We start from the raw sequence: 15674 nt of genomic DNA on the forward strand, positions 1-15674 counted from the left end.
GGACATTACACACTTCATCATTTTTTCAATTTATCAAGGCAAATCTGCCCCGTTTAACAGATTGGCGGTTTCATAAATACTGTCCAAAGGAATCTGCAGATTCAAAACTGGTCTACTAGGAAAAAGACAATTTAAGCGTATTAGTTCATCGGGTGGATTTCTAAGCATGAAATTTCAAAAATGACTCCTTTTGAAATACTGTTCAAAGGAATCGGCAGTTTCAAAACTGCTCTACTAGGAAAAAACAATTTAAGCGTATTAGTTCATCGGGTGCATTTCTACGCATGAAATTTCAAAATGACTCCTTTTGTTGATGTATCATCTTTTCTCACTTCATTATGGATCAATCATTGAGCAAGCAGCTCCACCAGGTCTCCTCCAAAATGTATAAAATGTTGATTTCATAAAGGGACATGTAGAAAAAAATCATTCTTAAGGTGCTTTAGTCCTGAATGTCGGTAACTATTTTCTTAGCTAAATCATACACAGAGATAATGATCAAAGTATAATTGCCGAAGCAAGAAAACAAAAGAGGGTTTCAAGAAGCCAACATTTACATTCAATCTAGTCGTAGGATCAGACATGAAATGCTTATATGTCATCATGAATGCATGAAAGGGTGAAAAAACAGAAGCTATTGGAGAGATATGACATGATTGTTTGTCTTCTACTTTGTCAGTTTTTTAACGTATAAACTACCTTGATTTAAATTAGATATATTATTATTGTATCAGTGATTATTATTAATTGTATATCATACTGATGATTAGAGGGATGCAATACCAAATTATTCTGAAATACAAATGAAATTTTAGATTGAAAAGCGAAAAGCAGCTTTTCTGGATTATTGCCAAACCAAACGCCAATTTTGCATATAAGATCCCCCTGTATAAGTCCACATAGGGATTTGTTTCCAATTAACCCAAGGTTAGAAGCAACCACAGGCTTCCCAATCTACCTACATGTTGAATACCAATAATACCATTTAGCTTACTGTCCCTCTAATACATCCATAGGACAAAAATTGTAAATCTGTAGATTGTTTTTCCCTTTTTGGCAGCCAGGGGAATTGAAGGTAGCCCAGCGACTTGGATATATGTGCTCTTAATCAAAGACTCCCCCACAATGACCTCTAGATGGTATGCAGAGGTCCTACATCATGCATAGGCAGGATTTAAAACCAAGACATGAGGGACTCTACTCAAATATCCCAACTGTTAAGCTCCATTCCCACAGGCTATAATCCTGGAGATTGTTACAAATGTTCCACATATAATCACCGCTTATAATATTATTTCATGAATTGATGCCAGAATAGTTCAGCATATACTTTTTGTTTCCTATGTAAGCGGAAACCGATATACAACATTCTCCAACATGGGATTCCCATGGTAAATTGATAACATTTTTTGTTCCAGATTGATCACAGCAGTGCAGAGTGTGCAAAGAATAGGCCCTGCAAATTTCAATTCAACTGACAACCAAGTCAAAATATGGACTTTTTTTAAACAATTCTAGCATTTAAAGTATTTTGCTAGATTAGGTAGAGCTTCACACACCCACAAACATGTGTCTAGGGACATCAATTGTTAAGGAACAAGTAATTAAAGATGCAGATGGAATAAAAAAAAAGAAAAACTAAAAAGCTATTTAAACGGTACAAAGGTTAAGAAAACTTTATGCAGGTCTCAGGCAAAAATAGAATAACATAAACAATCCAAAATTGCACATATGAAATCCTGAGGTAGAGCTTGGTCGCTGATAGAATCTTGAAGTAGTACAGCACTTCTGCTACGATGGAACTGGGATTTTGGAACATTACCACTCAACTGTATTAAGCAAGACAAACACAAGCTGATAAGTTTGGGTACTAGTAATTAGAAGATTCCTAAACAAATAGAGGTGCTATCTTTTAGAGAAGTATCTTTTTAAAAATTTGATTGATCGACATATGATAGGAACATCTGTTGCAGTTCTAATAGTGTACTACCAAAGGTTAATGACAGTATCAACTGAGACTTCACTTTTTAACAAAATCTGTTTAGCATAATTTACTAAAGACTTCCATGGGAGAAAAAAGAAAAAACAAACTTGATTCACAACCTAATGCTAGCCAGGAAAATTTTTTAGGAAGGAAACAAACTGAAAATTTTTTAGGGAGGAAACAAACTGCAATATAAATTAAATTTTCCGTCATATTCTTACGAGGCAATGACTGCAAATACACATATAAAGAAATCTAGATTTTAAAATCACGCAAGGCATGGCACATTAAAGGTTGTGAAAGCCTATCCTCCTTTATCAGATACATTGACCAGCAGTGCCTTGCACTTTATCTGCTGGAAGCCATGCAGCTCTAGGCCCACATTCTCGAGTCCCAGTGCCCTCCAAGACAGGACTTCGACCAGCTCATCACCCCCTTCTTCACTCCTATGCCTCCTTCCTAGGGAACGAAGAGACCACTCAGTTGTCCCTCTACTTCTTAGAGCCACACCAGATCCATGAGACCTCACAGTGGTTACACTTGGCAGCTCTACTCTACCTCCAGTGGTTCTTCGAGGCAGCCCAGGACCTGTACTTGCCTTTGCCTCAGGCCTTATCCTTCGGTTCATGGTTACTTCTCACCTGTGGGAAGTACTTAGGCTCTTCTTGCCTCTTGTTCTGTCTCCTTGGCTTTTGCTTTCTTGTTTTGTTATTTGGGTGGACACCCTTTGGTGTTCCCGCTGCTGGCTGCAGTCCTTTTGTACTCTCTTCATTCCCTTAGATCCGTTTGTGGTCTCTTGTTGGACATTAATAAATTTATCTTATCTTATTTAATCTCAAGTCATTTTACAGCCTAGGAAAACAAATAAACACTAGTTTATATTTTTGTAACTAGTTCTATACAAGGTTTCCTATTCTAGTCACATAATTCTTGCTATTATGTGATCCAAAACTGAGAGAAAAAATCTGAAATAGTGAGCGTCCATCATGCAGAGCTTTTGTAACTGGGAATAACGATTATATTTAGTACCCACAGGAGGTCATTCTAGTTCTACCCATTCCTTTCTGATATCTTCATACATATTAGAAACTATTAACCTTGAGCAACCATTATCTAATACTAGAACTAAGTTGTTTCAATGTTTAATAGTATTTAATTCAGGACTAAGTGTAATTTAATGGAGATTTAAAGCCAACATTGGGCTCATAAATGTGATTAGTTCCTCTTTAATGTCCACTGAATACAAAAAATATGATGAATAAAAAATCATCAGCAATATTCCAGATTGCTCCAAGCAAGGCAAATTCCAAGAGGTCACATGAGGTGAAGATTGAAGATGATGTTTAGACTAGCATAGTTACAGGACTCGCCGGAACTCTGTGAGTCAAGAGGCGGGTCAATCATGCCAAGTCCTGGAGACACTGGACTTTGACTATCTGAGTGTGGCCAAGTCTTGGTAGACTCCCATGTCTGTAAAACTTGCCAGACTCGGCTAGATTGGGGGAGGGAAAGTGGGACAAAAAAAGATTAAAGAAACAAAATTGTAAAACATTTATTTGACACTTCACTTACTTTTTTAATAAGAACTCACAACCTCTCAATGCTTGTTTGGATTTTGACATGCCCATTTAGCCTTCTCGCTATATTTGTCTTCAAGTTAGTATCATTCTCGTAATCAGAATATGCACATCAAATATAACATTTAAGTCCTGCTTTTAAGTTATATTTCATGTATAAAATACAAGTTACCCAAGAGTCGGACAAAATGGACAAAGAGAAATCATGCTATGGCTAGGTTATAGACTACAGACTCGTAAAGCACATGAGAAACAAGAAACCCACATCGCGGACCACAAAAAGCACTGATGTGTAAGAAAGAAGTAAATAAAGAACACAACACCATGGAAACTGAAATGCTTGTGGGCAGGGCCTCAAAAACTTGCCAAGAGTCCCGTCAAACAAACAGCCTCCAATCTTCAGTGCACACTGCCTGTAGATTTTTTTATGTCCCTTGTGATAGAGTTTCTATTTGTTGGCAACACTTTAATATATTCCCAATGCTTTTTATTAAAAATTATGTTTTGACTATAAAATCTGCAGTTTCAAAACTGCCCTATTAGGAAAAAACAATTTCAGCATATTAGTTCATCAGGTGGATTTCTAAGCATGAAATTTCAAAAATGACTCCTTTTGTAGATGTATCATCTTCTCAGATCATTATGGATTAATCATTGAGCAACTAGCTCCACTATGTCTCCTCCAAAATGTATAAAATGGTTGATTTCTTAAAGGGGCATGTAGGGAAAAACCATTCTTAAGGTGCTTTAGTCCTAAATCTCAGCAACTTCTGTTTAAGTTGTAGCTTCAGTCAGATTGATTCAATCTGATATAAATTGTTGTTATTGGTAAATCATCATTTCCTATATATACTTATCCATGTTAAATAATATATATTATTGGCAGGTGACTGTATCCTAAATATAAAAAGCTCACTGTTTATGTGAAAAACTCTCATATTAAAGGCTAGCAGAAGCAACCACAATACCTTGCATGAAAATAGGATTTTTCTCATCACTTGTGTCTCCAAGAAGAGCAAGTGATTCTAGAAGGCTTAAAATTGGGAGTTCAGCTGCTTGTTTCTGTCTGCTTATGGAACTTTCATCATTTGCCTTATTGCATGATAAGACCACAAAATACAGTTGGTCTTCATAGCAATTAGCACTTCAGATTTGTGTAAAATATTATGAACTAGGTATTGCCACCAAACACTCTACTATGCCATTCTGGAAAGATATGATGAAATGTTAAGGTGTAACATATTATAAAATGTCATTAAGTATAATTATTTCATGACATTTGTTCCCAAGTAAATTAGAGATATCTTTTTTTAAATTTTGAAACTGACAATAAGCTTGAGAAAATAGTCACATGTTTCACAAACTATTAATTGACACAAAATTTGAAATAATTATACCTGGCCGATATTAAGGTGCAAATACATATTTGCATGGAAGAATGGATTTGAGCCTACTTCCAGCACTCTGAAATCCGATTTTTCGATGCAGTTTCAACATTCAAAATTCTACGCTGTCTAGCATCAATCAGATTATAGCTATGTCCAACTGAAATATTGGGCAAGTGAACACGCTGGTAAATGAAGAAATGGAAATCAATCTGAGTGCTCATTCAGAATTTCTACTGGATTGAATAGGAACCCAGCAAGCAAGGGAAATGAGTATGACAGGTCAAATATATGAATATTTCCATGAAACAAACATTACTACTAAACCTGGACAACATTAATAACAAATCAAACTGGGATTACATAGATAAAGTATTTGAGCTGTAGAGAATATTTATTTTGAAGAAACAAAAGTCATTACAACTCAATTTTGCTTTAAAAAGAGAAGAATTGGATCATTTTAACTTTTCAGCAATGAAATTATTACTATGATCCTTACTTGACAAAAAAAAAAATTATACACAAAACTATGTGAGACAATTTATAAAATAGACAAGATATGCAAACTGTATTCATTTTCTAGACACGTACACTTAATGCATCTCCAATGCTGACTGCTTCAGATAAATCACGAGACATAAAATTTCTCCCAATGCCTCCCATTTCAACCTCCTCCTTACTTGGAGGAACAGAATTCAATGTAAAAGCCTGCACGTGAAGGTTTCAGTTTATGAAATCAGTATAATAGTTTGAAAAGTAAAGCTTGCAATACCTTCTCATATAAACAGACTTTTACCACCCCATGATTATTAAACCCAAATGCACAGCTAGGAAGCTCACCAGCATATGTGTATGCTGTGAATGAAGTTCCACTTTGGAAAGTTGCTTTTACCAAATACCTGAATTCTCAAAAGAAAACTGTGTCTATATTCAGTGGGTGTAGATGTGAGAACCAATGTTCAAGAGTAATTCAAATTAGAATAACACATTGAACAAGTATAAATTCACTGAAGCCCTGCCGATGCCTATAAAGGTATCAGTATGTGAGTGGTAAATTACACATGACCTATCACAGATATTCTTGCATCCTCATTATGCACAAGTAGTGCTGTGGAGCTATTAAGAACAAGATTGTCTGAGCGCTCTTCAGCATTTGCCAATTCTGAAGCCAGTATCTTTTCTGGTAGAAAGGGCACTATCTCCTTTCTGAAGTTTAGTAACAATACCTGCATTTTATAATATAACAGCTTAATCAGATACCCCTACATATATATAAGTTTTCTATAGGTCTCTCTCTGAACATGGCTATTCATAGCTACATTTTTCTAATGCATATGTCCGTGCACTCTCATAATAATTGATCAACATTTTATTATCTAGTGTATAAAAGATTGTTTTGCAAAATTGTTTTGACACATCTGGACAAGACTGTAATTATATACACAGTAGCTTCATCAATGAGAAACATGACATTGTGAAAACTATTTTGCATGATACATATGATATTTTCAACAAAAACCATTTTATGTGCTATTTTTTGACAGCTAAATAATTGATGAGTAGGAGAAATTATCTATAGCAAGTCAAATTCTGATATATTGTTATCAGAATTCAACTCTGAAGTTTGAGTCGAACTCATTAACCCATGTTTCATGAGTAGTTGATTCCCAAGAACCCATCTCTGATGACAATGAATGGAAAACTTAGCACTCATTGCATCAAAGGTGATGCTCATAGAGGTGAAGCATTGAGATTTCTCAAGAGGCCATCCATCCCAGTACTACTCCAGCTCATGCATGCTTATCCAAGGTTAAGCCTGCTTTGCTTGATGTAAAATTTGGAGGCAGAAAACTTGTTAGCACTCTCAAAAATTTTGAGAATACTATGATGAAATTTTGCTAACTTTAAAATTTCCTTTTTGCACTTGTCTTGAAGGCCATTTTTAAGCATTGAATACCTTGAGTACCCAATGAGTTTTACATGATGTAGCTTGATAGGTGTGTTGTCCCTTTCATGTTCAGCTCATATTTCTATTTATAGCCTCATACTTGCAGGATTGACGGTTTAGGGAAATCTTATTTTGAGGAGGTCTGTCAATCTGCATTTTGCCTGAGTACAGAAATAATTGAGGCCTACTTTGTGAGTGTGCATTTTGTGCCCTATTGTATTTCATGAACTACTGACATGTGGACGTGTCAAAGACTCAAAAGCATACCAAATAGCATATATTTGAGTTTCAGGCCCTCGGCAAAAAACTTTGATAGGTTTTGTGTTAACCCAGTTGAGGGTGTTAGCATAAATCTGCATTGCACATTTTTCAGAAATTCAGACACCCTACTTTGGTGGTCAATATCTTTTGACCAGATGACAGTTATGATGTGATTGTTTCACCCTTGTTGTAGACATCAGAGACATGCCATGTGTCAGTTTTAAGTCCCTAATGAATCCATTTATCATGTTTCCTAATGTAATTCCAAAGCCAAATTATTCTGATATGTAGGCAATCAAGTCAACAAGACTCCAAGTGGTCCTTTCCATTATGTCATTGTTTACAGCCAGATGTGTGTCATGATGAATTAAGTGTTCCCATGTATTCTTGGCATCAATTATATCCATTTTGTGCATTTTTAAATATTAAGGAATCTGTTTGCCAAATTTGCCAAGACATTTCCATTTGCAAATTATTCAATTTGCCTGATTGTCAAATGCAACAGTTATCATGTGGTCAACTTTGCAAGTTTACAAAATTTGACTAGGTAACTATCATAGGCTCTTAATTGTTTCTCTGTATTCTCCACTTGAGTGAGAATATAAATCCTAAGTTGCAAGTTGTCAAGTGTTCATCTGATATGCTTTCAAAGCTGATTCCAAATCCAATTTATTCAGATTTCCTTATCACTGAATGCATAAGTTATTTAGCCGACTTTGAGAGCTGATAGAATTTGACCAGTTGATCGTCATTGCAAATTTGTTGTGGTCTTGTATTTCCAGTATATGAGTGAACATACATTTAGAGTTCCAGATCTCCTGTGATTCATTTTGCAAGTTTTTACACAAATCTGGAGGCAGTTTCAGTTAATTCTTTGCAATTTTAGTGTGTACGCAAGAAACTATTTTGAGGATGCTACATCTAGCAACATATGAATTTTGATGCAGCAACGTATGAATTTCCATGAAATTCATATTGTTATTCCATGATGATTATATCTCAATGTACTAATACGCAAAGTTGCATCTCTCCTAGACCATGTTTGGTATTTTATATTTTTTTGATCGATAATAGGTTGTTGTCAATATTTTATTAATTTTAAATTAATTTACAGTCTTGTTTTACTTTTTCCCCATTTAAAGTGCAGGCACTAAGGGAAAAGGAACAGGGAAGAAAACCCTCAGTCTTGCCCGGACAAAATTGTCCTGTCTACTTACAATCACCTCTTATTTATAGTGGAAGACTTTGAGAAACCATTCCTTCCCTTACATATATACAGATTATTACATCATAATTTCTTGTCTCTACATTTGTGCAATCCTTGGATTGCATTATTTAAGACTCCATTGTTTGTAGGCTACTGGAAGGTGGCAGTGTGGAATGAGGCAGCAACTAATGGTAAGGGTCATGGAGGCATAATGGTTCTAGTAAAAGAAAAGAAAGGACGTATCATTCAATTGGAAAAGGAAGACATTAACAAACAGTTTGTATAGTTCAGAATCATGGAAAACAACAGTCTTATTAGGATCACAGCTTATTACTTTGCTCCATAGGTTTCTAAAATCTATAAGAAGTGTGGTTTAGATCACAAAGAGCCCTATGCTGCTCTAAAGAAGGATGTTTCTATGTTTTTGCAGCATGGGGATATTCTTCTTGTTGGAGATTTCAATGCTAGAACAGCAAATGGACAAACTAGCATTTTCAGCCACAATGCAAACAACAATCCTCTTTGGCTCACAGAAAAGAGTAAACACTAATGGGAAAGAGTATCAGATGATGCTAAAGGCTACAATCAGTTTGGGGACGAATTGATTACCTTATGTGGTCCTTTTGACTTAATAATTTGCAATGGTATGGCTAGATGGACAAAATCGGGTAGTTTCAATTGCAATACTTACAACGGTGCAAGTGTGGTGGATTACGTAATATGTTCACAAAATTTGTGTGAGAGAATCGAGGAAGTTATGATTAGAGGACACATATGGGATCTTAAATCAGACCATAGACCGCTGCACATAAAATTGTTGTGGGCAAACGATTGGCAGCTTGAGATAGAAGGCCAATGCCCTCAACAACCACTTTCACAAGGCAGATTTTTTTTGACTTCAGAAAATAGGGACATCTTCAAGACTACACTTGAGAGACTATATGAGAAGTGTACACATGTGCACGATGTCAATAGCCATGCATTATCTAATCTCATTCACAAGGCACTTCCCAAGTGCGAAAGATCAAAACATAAAAAATCTGAAACAAATTGTTTTCCAACTAATGCGTGGTTTGATAAAGAGTGCAAATTGACCAGGAGAAAGCTAAGAGAGTCTAATAAAACAAGACTTGACATTAAAATGTATCAGCAGATCCTAAAGAAGAAAAAATCTAATTTTATGATCACAAGGAGGGAAGAACTTATCTCTCTTGGTAAAAATAACCCCAAGCTTTTTTGGAGAGAGCTACAACCAAGGAAGAAACAAACTGAAAATATTATTACAGCCACTCAATGGTTCGAGTTTGCTAGAAAACTTTATGAAAAAGAAGAGGAGATGGATATGCTGCCCTTGGTCAACAATATGAATGATCTTTCCAATGTGCACAAGGTTGAGATGGGCATTAGGAAGTTGGGTACCAGTATGGCAAAAGACTCGGTGGAACTTCAAGCAAAGTATCTTGAGTGGGGCATGAAAACCCTCACACCACTCATTACGGAAATATTCAATAATATCAGCCAACACAGGTTCCCATTAGACTATTAGTCTTGCTATACCCCTTTATAAGAGCAGTGATGTCAATAACCCCTCCAACTATAGGACTATAATGATTAATCCTCTGTTAGCGAAACTTTTTGGTAACATGATAGAAAACAAAATCAACAGATGGGCCGAGGAAAATTATAAGCGTGCAAAAGGTATAGCTGGTTTTGGGCCAAAACACTTGACTATTGACCATTGTATCACCCTAAGGCACATTATCTAAAAAGCGTGGGAGAGAAATGATGAGGTTTTCTGTTGCTTTGTTGACTTCAAAAAGGTTTTCGACATTGTGCCTAGAGATAAGCTTAGGCTCAAGATGGAAGAATTGGGGATCCCTAGGAATCTCAAAGTTGGTTGTCCATAGGATGTATGGGGAGGTGAAAGTCAAAAATCAGAACTTCAAATGGCATTTCAAAATGTTTTAGGAGTGACATAGGGGTCAAATAGGGCTGTCCTCTTTTTCCTAACCTGTTTGGCATATATATCGACAAACTTGAGGAATGGTTAGACATGCAAAATGGTGAGGGTATTCAGTTAGGTGAATTTCTAATTAGGTTGCTTCTATATGCAAATGATCTCATTTTGGTTGCCCAATCTGTCTATGGACTGCAAGAACATCTACTCGCACTTGAGTGCTTTTGCAAAATGGTAGGGATGCAAGTCAATATAAGTAAGACTAAAATCATGATTTTTTTCTAAAAGCATAAAACAGCATCAGCATAAGTTCTATTTTGAGGGTAGTGTTCTTGAGGAAGTTGTGGAGTATAAATACCTTAGGATTGACTTCAACAAAAGTCTAAACTAGGAAGGTTGTAGAAAGAAAAGAATTTTAGGAGAGTCTAAGGCTCTTTATGTGCTCCAAAATAGGTGTCGTGATGCAGAGGTTTGGGATTGGAAAACTACTCACACTTTGTTTGGGCCTCTTGTGTTACCGGTAGTTCTCTATGGATGTGAAATATGAGCCAGCAGCACTTCAGCTTTACAATGGAAACAAATTGAGGGAATTCAAAAACATTGGATCACAAGCAAGTTCAAGATCAAAAACATTGTCTCATATGATATCATGCTTAGTGAAGTGGAATTTGCCCCTATCGAGGCTCTTGCTATGGTTCACCTCATTCACTATCTTAAAAGAATTGAAAAAATGTGTGCAAGTAGGTGGCCTAAAGTGGTCTTTGATGATATTTTTTGCAAACATAAAAAGACTTGGATGCAACAAAACATCAAGTGGATAAAGAAATGGAATATTCTTTTCAATATGTATCCCACAAACAATAAAGAAATTAAGACCTTTATTATGGAGAAATTCTATAAGAGTAATTGGGGAAAGGGGCTTTGAAGGAAAAAGACTTATTACATCAGCGAGTTCAACCCTACATGCAATCAGCTCCAAAAGGCATACATAGAGGCTAACATTTTGTAACAAACAGATTTTTATATTTGTTAGTAAACAGATTTGTCCTTTCTTGTTTCATAATGCCTGAATGATGAACAATATCTATTTACAACAGTTGAAAAGCCATTCTCTGATTACTGGCTTCTCTCTGAATTGGTAGGTACAACTCCCTATGTGAATGATGTTCAAGGAATTATGTTTTATTCCTAAAACTAATGTGGGGTATGCTCTTAGCAGAAGAGGCAAACCAAATTAAGCCTAACTAGAACTTAATTCAGGCAAGAAAGACTTCTCAATACTGAGACAGCTTCACGTATTCACACATCTTATGAATCCATAAATCTATTCGCATAAGACTAGAATAAGTTGAAATTCAAATCTAAACTATAACTGATAAATCAGAAACATTAACAAAATCTTTAGCCGAATGAATCATAACAATACTTATCACATTCATTCATGATTTTGAAAACAGGGGAAAGAAGGTCATTTCCTCCTTAATTCTCTGTAAAACGAAAAGGAAACATAGACTAAACACAATACCTACTAGAACAGAAAATGATTGACATAAAATACCATTTAATTGACTCTGCAACAAAAAGTACTTCACACCAAAAATTTGTTGACCTTTCGTTAATCATTCAACTTCATACATATAGAGTTGAGAGATGACCGTTACAATAGGAATTTTAATCGGTTCATCTTCTAAGGATGACAAATGGCAAGATGCCAGTTTGTCGTATTACAAAATTTACAAAATTGGTTGAAGTCACAAAAGAAGGTGAAAAGGAGGCATCGTCGAATCATTTAGACTTCTTCCCCTTTTCAACTTTCGCCCTATATGCCTTGGCGGCGACTATAATGGAAACTAATTCCTCATGACTAGGCACGTGTACATTAGTGAATCTTAAGAGCCATTTGGAGTGTTCTCGAGCCAATTCTTTCACAGAATTTAGATGTCCTGTCAATTCTTCAGCAGCTACGTGTATGCATCCACCTAGTGTCTGTAGCTCTGTCACTCTGTTTTGAACGCTTGAAGCCATTCCTGACAGGTTACTTAAATACATAGAGAAGTTGTTCTTCATTATCTCTACTCCAATAAGGGCTCTCCCTTGACCACTAGTTTGTGGATCAGTGTGTAATCCCTTCATCAGTTCAAATGCCCTATCTTGAGTTCTCTTCACTTTATCTTCTGTTTCTTTGAGTCCTTTTTCAGCTTCCTAAATCATCTCTAGCTTGAATTGCATACCTTGGAGCCATTCAAACAGGGGTTCAGTTCCTTTCTTCAAAATCTTTACTTCAACCACCTCCTTTGCCTTCATCTAGATAATCATTTTCAGGAGAGAAATACACTCATCACATCGTGCCTTCTCCGCGATCAAAGTGCATTGATTAGACGAGATATTATCTTTCTCAATCTCCAGTGGAAGGATAACATTCCCAATTTGATCAATCAGAGCAACTCCATCCGCATTGAGTTTATCAATCCACTCTTTCCAAATCTGACCAAAATGTCTATCTTTCTAAAGCTATGAGATGAACGCTTGCACCTCTTCTGCTGTAGGATTCTCAGTAGCAGGCACACCAGTAATGGTTGCCAACGGGACAACTAGCTGCCGGATGAATCTTTTGAGTTCCTTTGTCTCAGCTTTCATCTTAATCTTTGACAATTTGAGGCTTTCTAACTGACCTTCTATTATCTCATTGCCTGATCTCCTTAAGCCAACTTTTGTATCATGCCTGACCTCTCCAAGATCAATTGAATGCAGAGTGAAGTCTTCAGGAGTCATATCCTCAATCCTCCCTGCTTTATTTGGTTTTGCAATCTCCATAGTCAAATGTCCGGTATCTAGATCCTGCCCAAGTATGGACAAAGTTTTCTGTTTCTTAGCTTTTACCATGGCCGACCCAGAGTGTACTGCTTGAGACACAACATCCTTTGTAGGAACACTTTCACCTTTCCTCTTTCTTTTTCTTTCTAAGGTGTCTTCAAGCCAGGACTCTGTACCAATCATCTTAGAAGCCATTCCAAGTGACTCTATGCTGAACATTTTCTTCTTTACTGAAGTCATTGCTACTATTGTTGCAGAGAAGGGGTTCTTCAGATCTTGAGAGAGAAGCCAAGATGAACCTGGGACACTCTCTTCTTCTCGAGTTCTCTTTGCAGCTTCATCCGATTCAATGGACTCGTTGCTGCTGCTCTTATCATCCCCAATTTCTACTATCTGGATAAGAGAACCAGTTGGCTTCAAAAGAGAAGCACCTGTAGATGGAGTAGGGCTATGATGAGGAGATGAAACTGGGGTAACATGTGGAGATGGAATTGGGGTAGTGTGAGGAGGCGAAGCTGGAGCGGTGGTTCCATCTTTTGGCTCTTCAATCCCTTTTTCTTCAGTACCAGCTTGAGCTCTAATCACTGGTAGAGAACCTCCTTCGCAAGTGGGAGCTATTGGAATATTCTTCTCCGAGGGTTGATCACCTCCTCCTACAGATTGAGCCGATCCTTGAGTAGCCGAAGTTGTAGCATTGGGTGTGGCGCTTTGAGAGGAAGTGGGAGTAGCAGCAGCTGGAGAAGCTTGAGTAGGCTTGCTCTTGCTCCAGCTCTTTTTTTCTGTCCACTCAACCCATTTTCCAATTCTCTTGATGATCTGGGCCATCATAACATCAATATCTTCTTCTATATTTACACATGGCTCAGAGCTGATTGGAATGCTTCTCAATTTGGTCAAATATGTATTACTATACATATTTTGACCATCATCTTCTAGCCCTTCTACATCCAAGTTGATGCCATAGGTCTTGATTTATCTATTGTTAGCAAAGGCGCAATCCCGGCTCTCTAGCTCGTCTCTGCAATCAGCCCAGTAATCTTCCACAGTAGTTATATGTTTGATGACGCTTCCGATTTGGAGCACATCTCTAGCATACCCGTTTGGATCAAACATGGGCATTACCAATTCATACTCCTCCAATCTGTATTTGTTCTCGAACACTTTGAGTATGTTCTTTGCATCAGATCTGGATTCACAACTATAAGCTCCAACTTGTATGGGGAATTCATACCCCTTCTTTCTCAAACTGGTGCTCAGCACATTTACTTGAATTGCTTGCCTGACGACCTCGATGAGCACAATCATATCATTCGGATATCTAGGCAGCTTCAGGGGAAATCCATCAAATGCTGCAAGACGCAAATAAGAGAAAGATGAGAATTGAATAAAATAATAGCCAAACTGGCTGATGACCGCCATTGCTTCTGGGTTGAACCTCTACTCCGGACACCCTTGGAGTTCCCTGCAAATTCTCATAGTAAATGCATCATTAACCCAGATATACTCCGCATAGCTATTCTGTAATTGCAAGCATGGATAAAACTCATAACTTTTTAAATTTTCAGGAAAATTCTCTATTCTAGGGAGTCCCAGCCACAATTGTAGGGAAGCCAACATATATATCAAGAAAGATGACGTATAAAATGAATTGTAAAACTTGGCTGCAAAGAGAGCCCTAGAAAGATGTTCACTAACTTCATACGCCCAATCAACATACTGTGTCTGAGCAGATAATTTGCACCATAAAGAAGTATTGTTCTATAAAATTGAATGCTTCTACCTCACCTTTTAGTCGATGCAAGAGGACCAAAATATCCACAATTTCGGGCTTAAGATCTATGCCAAACAGGGTTTTAGGGACCTTACTCTTTGCCCCTCTAGGCCTTTGGAACCAGGAATTCATGATTTCCTTTTGCCACACCATCTTCTTCAGGGAGAATTCGGACATGGCTCCTTCGATTGTTAGCTCAGAGAACTCCTCTCGTTCCGCAATCCGCAGACAATTCACCACCGCTTGCCTATTAATTGAAATCAATACCGTTTGATCAGGCAATATGATATGCTTGGTGTCCGGGTTGTAATGATTGATACATTCCACAATTAGCTCCAGAGCTTGTACTGTGATAGGAAACCCGGCTACTTCCACCAGTCCACTTCCTCGGAGCTTCTTTGTTACAGGGTGAATTGGCTCAGTTCTCAGCCTTCTCTGAAAATCTTGCATATCAAAGAAACGTAGTGAAGTATCAGAGATACTCTGCCATGTTGACTTGATTCCACCCAGCCCATCAAAACTAGAGAATCTTGATGCCATCTTTCCTGATATAGAATGATAGAAATTCAACAATTATGATAATGTAAGAAAACGAACCCTAAACTTTGAAGTTTTTCAGAAGCACTATTCAATATAACAGTATAACAGTAAAGCGGTGATTTGAAATTCTGTTATATTCTTTATATAAAAACCCTTGATCTGCCCATTAAATTCCATAATTTGTGCCACACGAGCGACTTTAAGGATAAATCCGTTGGGTTAGTAAATGT

The 15674-nt window shown here is 37.0% G+C and overlaps 1 pseudogene across 1 annotated transcript in view; it reads right to left on the reverse strand.

The window, feature by feature from the left end:
- Nucleotides 1–809: 809 nt before the first annotated feature.
- Nucleotides 810–15674, reverse strand: part of LOC149539456 (uncharacterized) — a 52158-nt pseudogene continuing 37293 nt past the window's right edge. Inside the window, exons 3-8 of the transcript XR_016356236.1 lie at nt 6013–6172; nt 5787–5845; nt 5538–5654; nt 4959–5131; nt 4530–4653; nt 810–1456 (exon numbers count right to left, since the gene is read on the reverse strand). The product of XR_016356236.1 is annotated as an uncharacterized LOC149539456 (transcript). The remainder of the gene's footprint in view (nt 1457–4529; nt 4654–4958; nt 5132–5537; nt 5655–5786; nt 5846–6012; nt 6173–15674) is intronic.

This window comes from Cupressus sempervirens, chromosome 9 (assembly GCF_028749045.1).
Source record: "Cupressus sempervirens isolate cs-2001-9-10 chromosome 9, ASM2874904v1, whole genome shotgun sequence".
Taxonomy (NCBI): Eukaryota; Viridiplantae; Streptophyta; class Pinopsida; order Cupressales; family Cupressaceae; genus Cupressus; species Cupressus sempervirens.